Source organism: Cryptomeria japonica, unplaced genomic scaffold, assembly GCF_030272615.1.
Source record: "Cryptomeria japonica unplaced genomic scaffold, Sugi_1.0 HiC_scaffold_115, whole genome shotgun sequence".
NCBI lineage: Eukaryota > Viridiplantae > Streptophyta > Pinopsida > Cupressales > Cupressaceae > Cryptomeria > Cryptomeria japonica.
The window spans coordinates 302,553-315,000 of NW_026728937.1; the positions used below are offsets into that span (position 1 = coordinate 302,553).

General features: G+C 58.6%; 1 non-coding gene across 1 annotated transcript; it reads right to left on the reverse strand.

The window, feature by feature from the left end:
- Window positions 1-291: 291 nt before the first annotated feature.
- On the reverse strand, window positions 292-410 carry LOC131865618 (5S ribosomal RNA). Its single transcript, XR_009364337.1, has one exon. It is a non-coding gene; the product is annotated as a 5S ribosomal RNA (ribosomal RNA).
- Between the last annotated feature and the right edge of the window lie 12,038 nt (window positions 411-12,448).

Below are 12,448 nucleotides of genomic sequence, written 5' to 3' on the forward strand. Positions count from 1 at the left end.
CCGTGCACCTTGGCCAACGTGCGCGACTCGACCGAGCGCGCACTGGCCGAGGTGCACACCGATTTCACCTGGGTGCGCGCGCAGCACCTCGGGCGCACCGGGGTGCGCGCACAACGCCCGGGTTGCACCGTGGCCTGTGTGCTCGGGGCGCCTCGGGTGCGCGCTCGGTGTCGCCCCCGCGCGCGCGGTAGTGCGGGCAGCGCACCCCGGCCCGGCCCGGCCCCGACGAGAACGCAAACGGGCAAAAGGTTTATTCAAATAGCATTGCGACGCCCGGCGAAAAACTAAAAAAGGGTGCAACACCGGGACTTCCCGGGAGGTCACCCATCCCAGTACTACTCCGGCCCAAGCGCGCTTAACTGCGGAGTTCTGATGGGATCCGGTGCACTAACGCTGGTATGATCGCACCCGTTATGAGCTTGTCGCAGTGTGTACTTAGCAAACCGCGACCCACGTGCGAATCCACCCCGGCCACCCACCCCCGTCGAGGTGCACACCCTCCCTCGCGAAGTGCGCCCCGTTCGCCAAGTGTGAGCCCTGCCCGGGTGCGCGCACCTTGCTAGGGCGTCGGGTGTGCACCCGGCCCGGCCTACGTGCGTGCACCTGGAGGGGGCGTCGTGTGCGTGCAGTGTCCCGTCTGCAACGCGGTGCCCACACACCACCTCGGGCGCAACGACCTGCGCTCACATGTGGGCCGAGTGCACCTTGGTGCATGTTCGGGGCGCCTCGGGTGCACGCTCGATCTTGCCCCGGTGCACCAAGGCGCTCGGTTTGCCCCGGGTGCGCACTTGGTGCAAGGTGGGCACCCAAAATAGGGATCAAGCACCAAAACACAAGTTTCGGGATGCAAAATGGGACCCAAGGACCACAAATGCGTTCCAAGACCCATGATGGGTCCACGAGAACAAAAATGTGTTCCGAGACTTAATAAACAAATATTGGGTTTTAGGAGAAGAAACATGCTCTGATGCCCAAAACGAGAATCGACCCCGAAAAGGCCACAGGCCAAAAGTGGGATGCGAGACAAAAAAAAATGGGACCCGAGGACCAAAATTGGGTTCCCAGGTCGAAGACAGGGCAACCGGACAAGAAACGACCTCTAAGGCTCGAAATGAGTCCCGACGACTAAAACTTGACAAGAAGCACCCATCAGGCACCCAACTCGACACCCATGGGATGCCGACCCACCCGGGCTTCCACCTAGCACACCTTGGCACCCACCCACCCTCGCACCCAACCTCGCACCCAACTTAGCACCTTTGAACCCACATTGGCACTCACCCTGACCCTGGCACCTTGGAACCCACATTGGCACTCACCTTGACCCTGGCACCCACCTTTGCACTCACCTTGGGACCCACCCTGGCTCCCACCTCGGCACCCACCCAGACACCCACCTTGGTTCCTTGGCACCCACCTTGGATCCTTGGCACCCACCCCAACACCCACCTTGGCACGCAACTTGGCTACTTGCCACCCACCTTGGCTCCTTGACGCCCACCCCGACAACCACCCCGTGACCTACCCTGGCTAGGGTTGGTGCACACCCACCCTGGTGCCCACCTTGGCACCCACCCTATGACCCACCTTGGCACGCACCTTAGTACCCACCCCGTTACCCACCCTAGGACCCACCCCGTGACCCACCTTGGCCAGGGTGGGTGCACCCACCCTGGTGCCCACCTTGGCACCCACCCATCCTAGCACCCAGCCTGTGACCGGGCTTGGAACCCAACCTTGCACCCGCACCCGTCTTGGCCAGTGTGGGTGCGCACCCATCCTGGCACCCACGTTGTGACACACCCTTTAACCCACGCACCCTAGCACCCACGTTGGCACCCACCTTGGAACCCAACCTAGCAACTTGGCACCCACCCCGTGACCCACCTTGGCATCCACCATAGCAGTCGCCGACTTGGCACCCACCTCGGCACCCACCTTGACACTTGTGGACCCACCTTGCCACTCACCCTAGCATCGACCCATCCTAGCACCCACCCTGGCACCTTTGCACCCTAGCACTCACCCATCCTAGCACCTAACCTGTGACCCACCTTGACACTCACCCTCGCACCCACCTTGGAACCCAACCTAGCACCCACCCACCCTGACACCAACCCTAGCACCTACCCACCCTTGCACCCACCCTGTGACCCATCTTGGCACCCACCCATCCTACCACTCAACCTATCACCCACCTTCTCACCCACCTTGGCATCCACCTTAGCACCCACCCACACTGGCACCTTGGCACCCACCTCGGGCAAGGTGGGTGCACACCCACCCTGGCACCCAATTTAGAACCCACCGAGCATGTTACCCACCTTGGCACCCACATTGCAGCCCACCCTAGTACCCACCCTATGACCCACATTGGCATCCACACCCTAGCACCCAGGCACCTCGACACCCGCCTTGACACCCACCCTAGCACTGAACCTGTGACCCACCTTGGAACTCACCCTAGAACCCACCCACCCTGTGAACCACCTTGGCATCCACCTTAGCACCCACCCACCTTGGCACCCACTCTAGCACTCACCCATCCTAACACCCAACTTGTTACCCACCTTGGCACCCGCCCTCGCGTCCACCTTGAAACCCACCCTAGCACCCACCCACGCAGGAGCCCACCTTGGCACCCAACCTAACACCCACGCATCCTGGCACCCAACTTGTGACCCACCTTGGAACCCACCCTAGTACCCACCTTTGAACCCACTATATCACCAACCCACCTTGGCACCCACCCTATGACCCTCTTTGGAATCCACCCTAGCACGCACCCACCCTGGCACCCACCATGGAGCGCACCCTAGCACCCACCCACCTCGGCACGCACCTCAACACCCACCTTGGTGTGCGCACTGCGCCAACCTCTCAAAGACCCTATGTGGTGCGCTCCAAAGTGTACACCTTTGGTGCGCTCCAAGGTGCGCACCTTTGGTGCACACCGAGGTGCACACCAAAGTGTGCACCGAGGTGAGCACCAAAGTGCACTCCAGGGTGCACACCAAGGCGTGCACCTTTGGTGCGGTCAATGCAAACGAATTCGGAAGTTGGGGTCGATGTCCTAATCGCTGCTGCAGACTACACGTATGAGAATCGGACAAATAGCTTTATATAGGGGAGGTGTTGCGTTTGATGGGTCGACTCCCCTGGTTGTGTGCACTGCACCAACTTCAAAGACCCTGTCTTGTTTAAGAAGTCAAAAGTTGGGGTGGATGTCCTAATCATTGCTGCAGTCTACGCATGTATGAGAATCAGACAAATAGCTTATATAGGGGAGGTGTTGCATTCGGTGGGTTGACTCCCCTGGTTGTGCGCACTGCGCCAACCTCAAAGACCCCGCATAGCAGAAGAAGTCGGAAGTCGGATTTTGGTGAGCACCAAGGCGTGCACCTTTGGTGCGGTCAACGCAGACGAATTCAGAAGTTGGGGTGGATGTCCTAATCGTTGTTGCAGGCTACACATGTATGAGAATCAGACAAATAGCTTATATAGGGGAGGTGTTGGGTTTGATGGGTCAACTCCCTTGGTTGTGCGCATTACGCCAACCTCAAAGACCTTGTTTTCGTTAAGAAGTCAAAAGTTGGGGTCAATGTCCTAATGGCTCCTGCAGGCTACACATGTATGAGAATCGGACAAATAGCTTATATAGGGGAGGTGTTGGGTTTGATGGGTCGACTCCCCTGGTTGTGCGCATTACGTCAACCTCAAAGACCTTGTTTTCGTTAAGAAGTCAAAAGTTGGGGTCGATGTCCTAATTGCTCCTGTAGACTACACATGTATGAGAATCAGACAAATAGCTTATATAGGGGAGGTGTTGGGTTTGATGGGTTGACTCCCCTAGTTGTTCGCATTACACCAACCTCAAAGACCTTGTTTTCGTTTAGAAGCCGAAAGTTGGGGTCGATGTCCTAATTGCTCCTGCAGGCTACGCATGTATGAGAATCAGACAAATAGCTTATATAGGGGAGGTGTTGGGTTTGATGGGTCGACTCCCCTGGTTGTGCGCATTGCGCCAACCTCAAAGACCCTGCATTGCGGATGAAGTCGAAAGTCAGAGTTTGGTGTGCTACAAGGTGTGGTCGAAGGTGCTCACCTAGGTGTGCACCTTTGGAGCACAGGAAAAGTGCCCTCCAAAAGTGCGCACCTTTGGAGTGCACAAAAGTGCCCTCCAAAAGTGCGCACCTTTGGAGCGCAGAAAAGTGCCCTCCAAAAAGTGCCCTCCAAAAGTGCGCACCTTTGGAGCGCAGAAAAGTGCCCTCCAAAAAGTGCCCTCCAAAAGTGCGCACCTTTGGAGCGCAGAAAAGTGCCCTCCAAAAAGTGCCCTCCAAAAGTGCGCACCTTTGGAGCGCAGAAAAGTGCCCTCCAAAAGTGCGCACCTTTGGAGCGCAGAAAAGTGCCCTCCAAAAAGTGCCCTCCAAAAGTGCGCACCTTTGGAGCGCAGAAAAGTGCCCTCCAAAAAGTGCCCTCCAAAAGTGCGCACCTTTGGAGCGCAGAAAAGTGCCCTCCAAAAAGTGCCCTCCAAAAGTGCGCACCTTTGGAGCGCAGAAAAGTGCCCTCCAAAAAGTGCCCTCCAAAAGTGCGCACCTTTGGAGCGCAGAAAAGTGCCCTCCAAAAAGTGCCCTCCAAAAGTGCGCACCTTTGGAGCGCAGAAAAGTGCCCTCCAAAAGTGCGCACCTTTGGAGCGCACAAAAGTGCCCTCCAAAAGTGCGCACTTTTGGTGCGCACCAAGGCGCTGGTTCGGTCGTTGCAGGCGAGTTCGGAAGTTGGGGTCGATGTCCTGAGCGGAGGTGCAAACTACACAGGTGTCGGAATCGGACAAATAGCTTATATAGGGGAGGTGTATGCTTCGATGGGTCGACTCCCCAGGTTGAGCGCACCGCGCCAACCTCAAAGACCCTACGGTATGGATGAAGTCGGAAGTTGGGTCCGATGACCAATTCGATTAGTAGGTATGCTCATGAGGTCGGAATTTGGGTCCGATGACCTGCCATGTGCAGGAAGGCGAATGTTGACACTGTGCGTTGCAAGGTGCACACCAAGGCGCTGGTGCGGTCTTTTTAGTCGAGTTCGGAAGTTGGGGTCGATGTCCTGATCGGAGGTGCAAGCTACACAGGTGTGGGAATCGGACAAATAGCTTATATAGGGGAGGTGTATGCTTCGTTGGGTCGACTCCCCGGGTTGAGCGCACCGCGCCAACCTCAAAGACCCTACGGTATGGATGAAGTCGGAAGTTGGGTCCGATGACCGATTCGATATGTAGGCATACTCGCGAGGTCGGAATTTGGGTCCGATGACCTGCCACGTGCAGGAAGGCGAATGTTGGCACTGTGCGTTGCAAGGTGCGCACCAAGGCGCTGGTTCGGTCGTTGGAGGCGAGTTCGGAAGTTGGGGTCGATGTCTTGATCGGAGGTGCAAACTACACAGGTGTGGGAATCGGACAAATAGCTTATATAGGGGAGGTGTATGCTTCGTTGGGTCGACTCCCCGGGTTGAGCGCACCGCGCCAACCTCAAAGACCCTACGGTATGGATGAAGTCGGAAGTTGGGTCCGATGACCGATTCGATATGTAGGCATACTCGCGAGGTCGGAATTTGGGTCCGATGACCTGCCATGTGCAGGAAGGCGAATGTTGGGACTGTGCGTCGCAAGGTGCGCACCAAGGCGCTGGTGCCGTCGTTGCAGTCGAGTTCGGAAGTTGGGGTCGATGTCCTGGTCAGAGGTGCAAACTACACAGGTGTGGGAATCGGACAAATAGCTTATATAGGGGAGGTGTATGCTTCGATGGGTCGACTCCCTGGGTTGAGCGCACCGCGCCAACCTCAAAGACCCTACAGTATGGATGAAGTCGGAAGTTGGGTCCGATGACCGATTCGATACGTAGGCATATTGGCGAGGTCTGAATTTGTGTCCGATGACCTGCCATGCGCAGGAAGGCGGAATTTGGGTCCGATGACCGAGTTGATGGCGTGCCATGCGCAGAAAGGCGGAATTTGGGTCCGATGACCGAGTTGATGTTGATGGCCCGCCATGCACAGGAAGGCGGAATTTGGGTCCGATGACCGATTTGAAGGCGTGCCATACGCAAAAAGGCGGAGTTTGGGTCCGATGACCGAGTTGATATTGATGGCCCGCCATGCGCAGGAAGGCGGAATTTGGGTCCGATGACCTGACATACGCATGGAGTCCGACTCGGGGGCCGATGTTCGATTCGATGACTTGCATTGTGGGTAAAGTCGGAAGTTGTGGTCTTTGACCCGATTCGATGACCAGACTTCGGCTGCTTGAGAATCGGACAAATAACTTATATAGGGGAGGTAGTGTTCTCGAGCATCCTCCCCCCGTGCCCGTTTATGTCGATTGATGCTGGTGCTCGACTGGTTGGAGCGCTCGGATGCAAAAATCTTGCACCAGGATTTATCGATTGTGATGGACACGGCAAGTCTCCTGATTGCTATGCAGGAGCTCATCGTGAATCTCTATGCGGCCTTGGTATGGACTCGACCTGCGGAATGGTTCGGCAATGGTAGTCGCTCCAACACGTCCTTGCAATGGCCACAGAGGTGATTCGACTAGAGCTCCAGTCTAGCTTTTGGGTTGCTTGGCGGACTGGTATAGCCGCGATCGAGTTCCGGCCATGAACGTTTTAGATAGCTCTTGGGCTTTCTGGGACGGAAGTCGGAAGTTTGGGCTGTTGTCCGATTTGATGACCATTCTTCGGATGTGTGAGAATCGGACAAATAACTTATATAGGGGACTGTGTTGTCTCACGCAGCCCCCTCCGTGCCCCTCTATCTCGACCGATGTTGGTGCTTGAAAGGGTTGGGATCGCTCGGATTTATAAACGTGCACCACCATTTGTCGAGTGTGAGGGACGCGGCAGGTCTCCTAAATGCTATGCGGGCGCTCTCTGAGAATCTCTATCCGGCCTCGACACAGACTAGTCTTGCTGAATGGTTTGGCACTGGTAGTCGATCCAACACGTCGTTGTTGTGGCCGCCTAGGCGATTCGATTCGAGCCCCCGTCTAGCTTTTGGGTTGCTTGGCGGATTTTGCCCTATCCGCAAGTGAGCTCGGTCCCTAAACGTTCGAGAAACCCGATTGCTATGCGCCGACTCTCTTTCTTGCGAGCCTCCATCTAGCTTTTGGGTCTCTACGGAACGGAAGTCGGAATCTGGGACCGTTGTTTGATTCGACGAGGCAGACTACGGTTGTGCGAGAATCGGACAAATAACTTATATAGGGGAGGTGTTGACTGGAGCATTCTCCCCCGTGCCCCTCTAACTCGACCAATGCTGGCGCTCGAACGGTGGTAGCGCTCGGATTTTCATTGAGCGCCAGCATTGGTCGATTTAGAGGGGCATGCGAGATTCCCGAATGCTATGCGAGGGCTCTAACGGAAATGTCTATTGGTTTCGGTATGGATGCAATTGCGAGTGGTTCGGCAAAGGTAGTCGTTCCGATGCGTCCATGTCGTGGCCAAATCGATAATTCGATTTGAGCCCTCGTATAGCATTTGGGTCTCTCGATGTGATTCCGCATTCCAGTCCCTTTGGGCACTGCTTGAGCCGCATCCCAGGGGGTTCCCTTCCCAATAATCTGCCTCGCAACCCGATTGCTATGCGGTGAGGCTCCTCGGCCGCCTCGGAACTATCTGTGTATCAGACGCATCGCGGGATAAGGGGTTGGCAACGGTAGTCGCCCCAAGCGCGTCCGATGCTTGGACCATTCCGAGGCGGCCCTGAAGCCTCTTCCGTCTAGCCGTTGGGTCCTTCTCGCCGCATCCCTCGCCTCGCACCCCGATTGCTATGCGGTGAGGCTCCTCGGCCGCCTCGGAACTATCTGTGTATCGGACGCGTCGCGGGATAAGGGGTTGTCACTGGTAGTCGCCCCAAGCGCGTCCGATGCTTGGACCATTCCGAGGCGGCCCTGAAGCCTCTTCCGTCTAGCCGTTGGGTCCTTCTCGCCGCATCCCTCGCCTCGCACCCCGATTGCTATGCGGTGAGGCTCCTCGGCCGCCTCGGAACTATCTGTGTATCGGACGCGTCGCGGGATAAGGGGTTGTCATTGGTAGTCGCCCCAAGCGCGTCCGATGCTTGGACCATTCCGAGGCGGCCCTGAAGCCTCTTCCGTCTAGCCGTTGGGTCCTTCTCGCCGCATCCCTCGCCTCGCACCCCGATTGCTATGCGGTGAGGCTCCTCGGCCGCCTCGGAACTATCTGTGTATCGGACGCGTCGCGGGATAAGGGGTTGTCACTGGTAGTCGCCCCAAGCGCGTTCGATGCTTGGACCATTCCGAGGCGGCCCTGAAGCCTCTTCCGTCTAGCCGTTGGGTCCTTCTCGCCGCATCCCTCGCCTCGCACCCCGATTGCTATGCGGTGAGGCTCCTCGGCCGCCTTGGAACTATCTGTGTATCGGACGCGTCGCGGGATAAGGGGTTGTCACTGGTAGTCGCCCCAAGCGCGTCCGATGCTTGGACCATTCCGAGGCGGACCCGAAGCCTCTTCCGTCTAGCCGTTGGGTCCTTCTCGCCGCATCCCTCGCCTCGCACCCCGATTGCTATGCGGTGAGGCTCCTCGGCCGCCTCGGAACTATCTGTGTATCGGACGCGTCGCGGGATAAGGGGTTGTCACTGGTAGTCGCCCCAAGCGCGTCCGATGCTTGGACCATTCCGAGGCGGACCCGAAGCCTCTTCCGTCTAGCCGTTGGGTCCTTCTCGCCGCATCCCTCGCCTCGCACCCCGATTGCTATGCGGTGAGGCTCCTCGGCCGCCTTGGAACTATCTGTGTATCGGACGCGTCGCGGGATAAGGGGTTGTCACTGGTAGTCGCCCCAAGCGCGTCCGATGCTTGGACCATTCCGAGGCGGACCCGAAGCCTCTTCCGTCTAGCCGTTGGGTCCTTCTCGCCGCATCCCTCGCCTCGCACCCCGATTGCTATGCGGTGAGGCTCCTCGGCCGCCTTGGAACTATCTGTGTATCGGACGCGTCGCGGGATAAGGGGTTGTCACTGGTAGTCGCCCCAAGCGCGTCCGATGCTTGGACCATTCCGAGGCGGACCCGAAGCCTCTTCCGTCTAGCCGTTGGGTCCTTCTCGCCGCATCCCTCGCCTCGCACCCCGATTGCTATGCGGTGAGGCTCCTCGGCCGCCTTGGAACTATCTGTGTATCGGACGCGTCGCGGGATAAGGGGTTGTCACTGGTAGTCGCCCCAAGCGCGTCCGATGCTTGGACCATTCCGAGGCGGCCCCGAAGCCTCTTCCGTGTAGCCGTTGGGTCCTTCTCGCCGCATCCCTCGCCTCGCACCCCGATTGCTATGCGGTGAGGCTCCTCGGCCGCCTTGGAACTATCTGTGTATCGGACGCGTCGCGGGATAAGGGGTTGTCACTGGTAGTCGCCCCAAGCGCGTCCGATGCTTGGACCATTCCGAGGCGGCCCCGAAGCCTCTTCCGTGTAGCCGTTGGGTCCTTCTCGCCGCATCCCTCGCCTCGCACCCCGATTGCTATGCGGTGAGGCTCCTCGGCCGCCTTGGAACTATCTGTGTATCGGACGCGTCGCGGGATAAGGGGTTGTCACTGGTAGTCGCCCCAAGCGCGTCCGATGCTTGGACCATTCCGAGGCGGACCTGAAGCCTCTTCCCTCTAGCCGTTGGGGCTTTCTCGCCGCATCCCTCGCCTCGCACCCTGATTGCTATGCTGTGAGGCTCCTCGGCCGCCTTGGAACTATCTGTGTATCGGACGCATCGCGGGATAAGGGGTTGGCAGTGGTAGTCGCCCCAAGCGCATCCGATGCTTGGACCATTCCGAGGCGGCCCTGCAGCCTCTTCCGTCTAGCCGTTGGGGCCATCTCGCCGCATCCCCCACCTCGCACCACGATTGCTATGCGGTGAGGCTCCTTGGCCGCCTCGGAACTATCTGTGTATCGGACGCATCGCGGGATAAGGGGTTGTCACTGGTAGTCGCCCCAAGCGCGTCCGATGCTTGGACTATTCCGAGGCGGCCCTGCAGCCTCTTCCGTCTAGCCGTTGGGGCCATCTCGCTGCATCCCCCACCTCCTCGGCCGCCTCGGAACTATCTGTGTATCGGACGCATCGCGGGATAAGGGGTTGGCAGTGGTAGTCGCCCCAAGCGCGTCCGATGCTTGGACTATTCCGAGGCAGCCCTGCAGCCTCTTCCGTCTAGCCTTTGGGGCCATCTCGCCGCATCCCTCGCCTCGCACCCCGATTGCTATGCGGTGAGGCTCCTCGGCCGCCTGGGAACTATCTTCGTATCGGACGCATCGCGGGATAAGGGGTTGTCACTGGTAGTCGCCCCAAGCGCGTCCGATGCTTGGACTATTCCGAGGCGGCCCTGTGGCCTCTTCCGTCTAGCCGTTGGGGCCATCTCGCCGCATCCCCCACCTCGCACCCCGATTGCTATGCGGTGAGGCTCTTCGGCCGCCTTGGAACTATCTTCGTATCGGACGCATTGCGGGATAAGGGGTTGTCACTGGTAGTGGCCCCAAGCGCGTCCGATGCTTGGACTATTCCGAGGCGGCCCTGCAGCCTCTTCCGTCTAGCCGTTGGGGCCATCTCGCCGCATCCCCCACCTCGCACCCCGATTGCTATGCGGTGAGGCTCCTCGGCCGCCTTGGAACTATCTTCGTATCGGACGCATCGCGGGATAAGGGGTTGTCACTGGTAGTCGCCCCAAGCGCGTCCGATGCTTGGACTATTCCGACGCGGCCCTGTGGCCTCTTCCGTCTAGCCGTTGGGGCCATCTCGCCGCATCCCCCACCTCGCACCCCGATTGCTATGCGGTGAGGCTCCTCGGCCGCCTTGGAACCATCTTCGTATCGGACGCATCGCGGGATAGGGGGCTGTCACTGGTAGTCGCCCCAAGCGTGTCCGATGCTTGGACCATTCCTAGGCGGCCCTGAAGCCTCTTCCGTCTAGCCGTTGGGGCCTTCCCGCCCCATCCCTCGCCTCGCACCCCCGATTGCTATGCGGTGAGGCTCCTCGGCCGCCTTGGAACCATCTGTGTATCGGACGCATCGCGGGATAAGGGGTTGGCACTGGCAGTCGCCCCAAGCGCGTCCGATGCTTGGACCATTCCGAGGTGGCCCTGAAGCCTCTTCCGTCTAGCCGTTGGGGCCTTCCCGCCCCATCCCTCGCCTCGCACCCCGATTGATATGCGGTGAGGCTCCTCGGCCGCCTTGGAACTATCTGTGTATCGGACGCATCGCGGGATAAGGGGTTGGCACTGGTAGTCGTCCCAATCGCATCCGATGCTTGGACCATTCCGAGGCGGCCCTGCAGCCTCTTCCGTTTAGCCGTCGGGGCCTTCCCGCCGCATCCCTCGCCTCGCATCCCGATTCCTATGCGGTGAGTCTTCTCGGCCGCCGCGGAACTATACCTGTTATTGCTACTGCATCCTTCGGCTGGTAACCTCCTCTGCCGCCTTGGAACGTTCTCTTTGTCGGACGCGTCGCGGGATAAGGGGTTGGCACTGGTAGTCGCCCCAAGCGCGCCCGATGCATAGACCGCTCCGAGTCGACCTTGCTTTCAGCCTCTCACATGCATAGACCTCTCTGAGTCGACCCTGCAGCCTCTCACGTTTAGCCTTTGGAATCTCGCCTCACAACATGATTGCTATCCTTGATGCATCCCTTGCCTCGAGCCCTGATTGCTTTCTTGGCTGCATCCCTCCTCTCCTCACAGCCCGGTTGTCATCACTGCTTCATCCGTCGCTTCATGCATTCTGGCTGCTGGGCCCTTCCCACCGCACACCTCGATTGCTATCTCTTCTGCATCACACACCCCGATTGCTATCTCTGCTACATCCCTCGGCTCTCACTTCTGCATCCTTCGCCTCACACCTCGATTGCTATCAATGCTGCATCCGTAACCTCACACCCCGATTGCTATGCGGGGAGGCTCCTTGGCCGCCTTGGAAATTTCTGTGTGTCGGACGCACCGCGGGATAAGGGGTTGGCACTGGTAGTCGCCCCAAGTGCGCCCGATTCTTAGACCGCTTCGAGGTGACCTCGTAGCCTCTTTCGTCCAGGCTTCCTGCCTTCAACGCCCTTTTTACACCTCGATTGCTATGCGCGGGCTCGTTGGCGTCTATCACCTCTCTGCGAAGAGTGGCACGATGATTGTTGGGGTAAATCGTAGCAGTCCGATCTCTGGCCTTGGGCCATTGTGAGGGCTGATCGATTTCCTGTGCGCATCTCGTGTTCGCCCAGTAACAGACTCGACGACTTGTAATCGGTCTTGTTCCCGATTGTTCCTGGAGGTAGTCTTCGGAACTCTTGGATTTGACCTGTCACTCGAACTGTCCTCTTCCGAGGATGCTTGTGTGTGTGTGCTTGTGCCATTTCCTTGGCGGTATTAACGAGATATTAAAGAGCGGAGTGAGCGCCTCGCCCAGCTATGTTTGGGGCTCTCACTCCCTTACCCGGT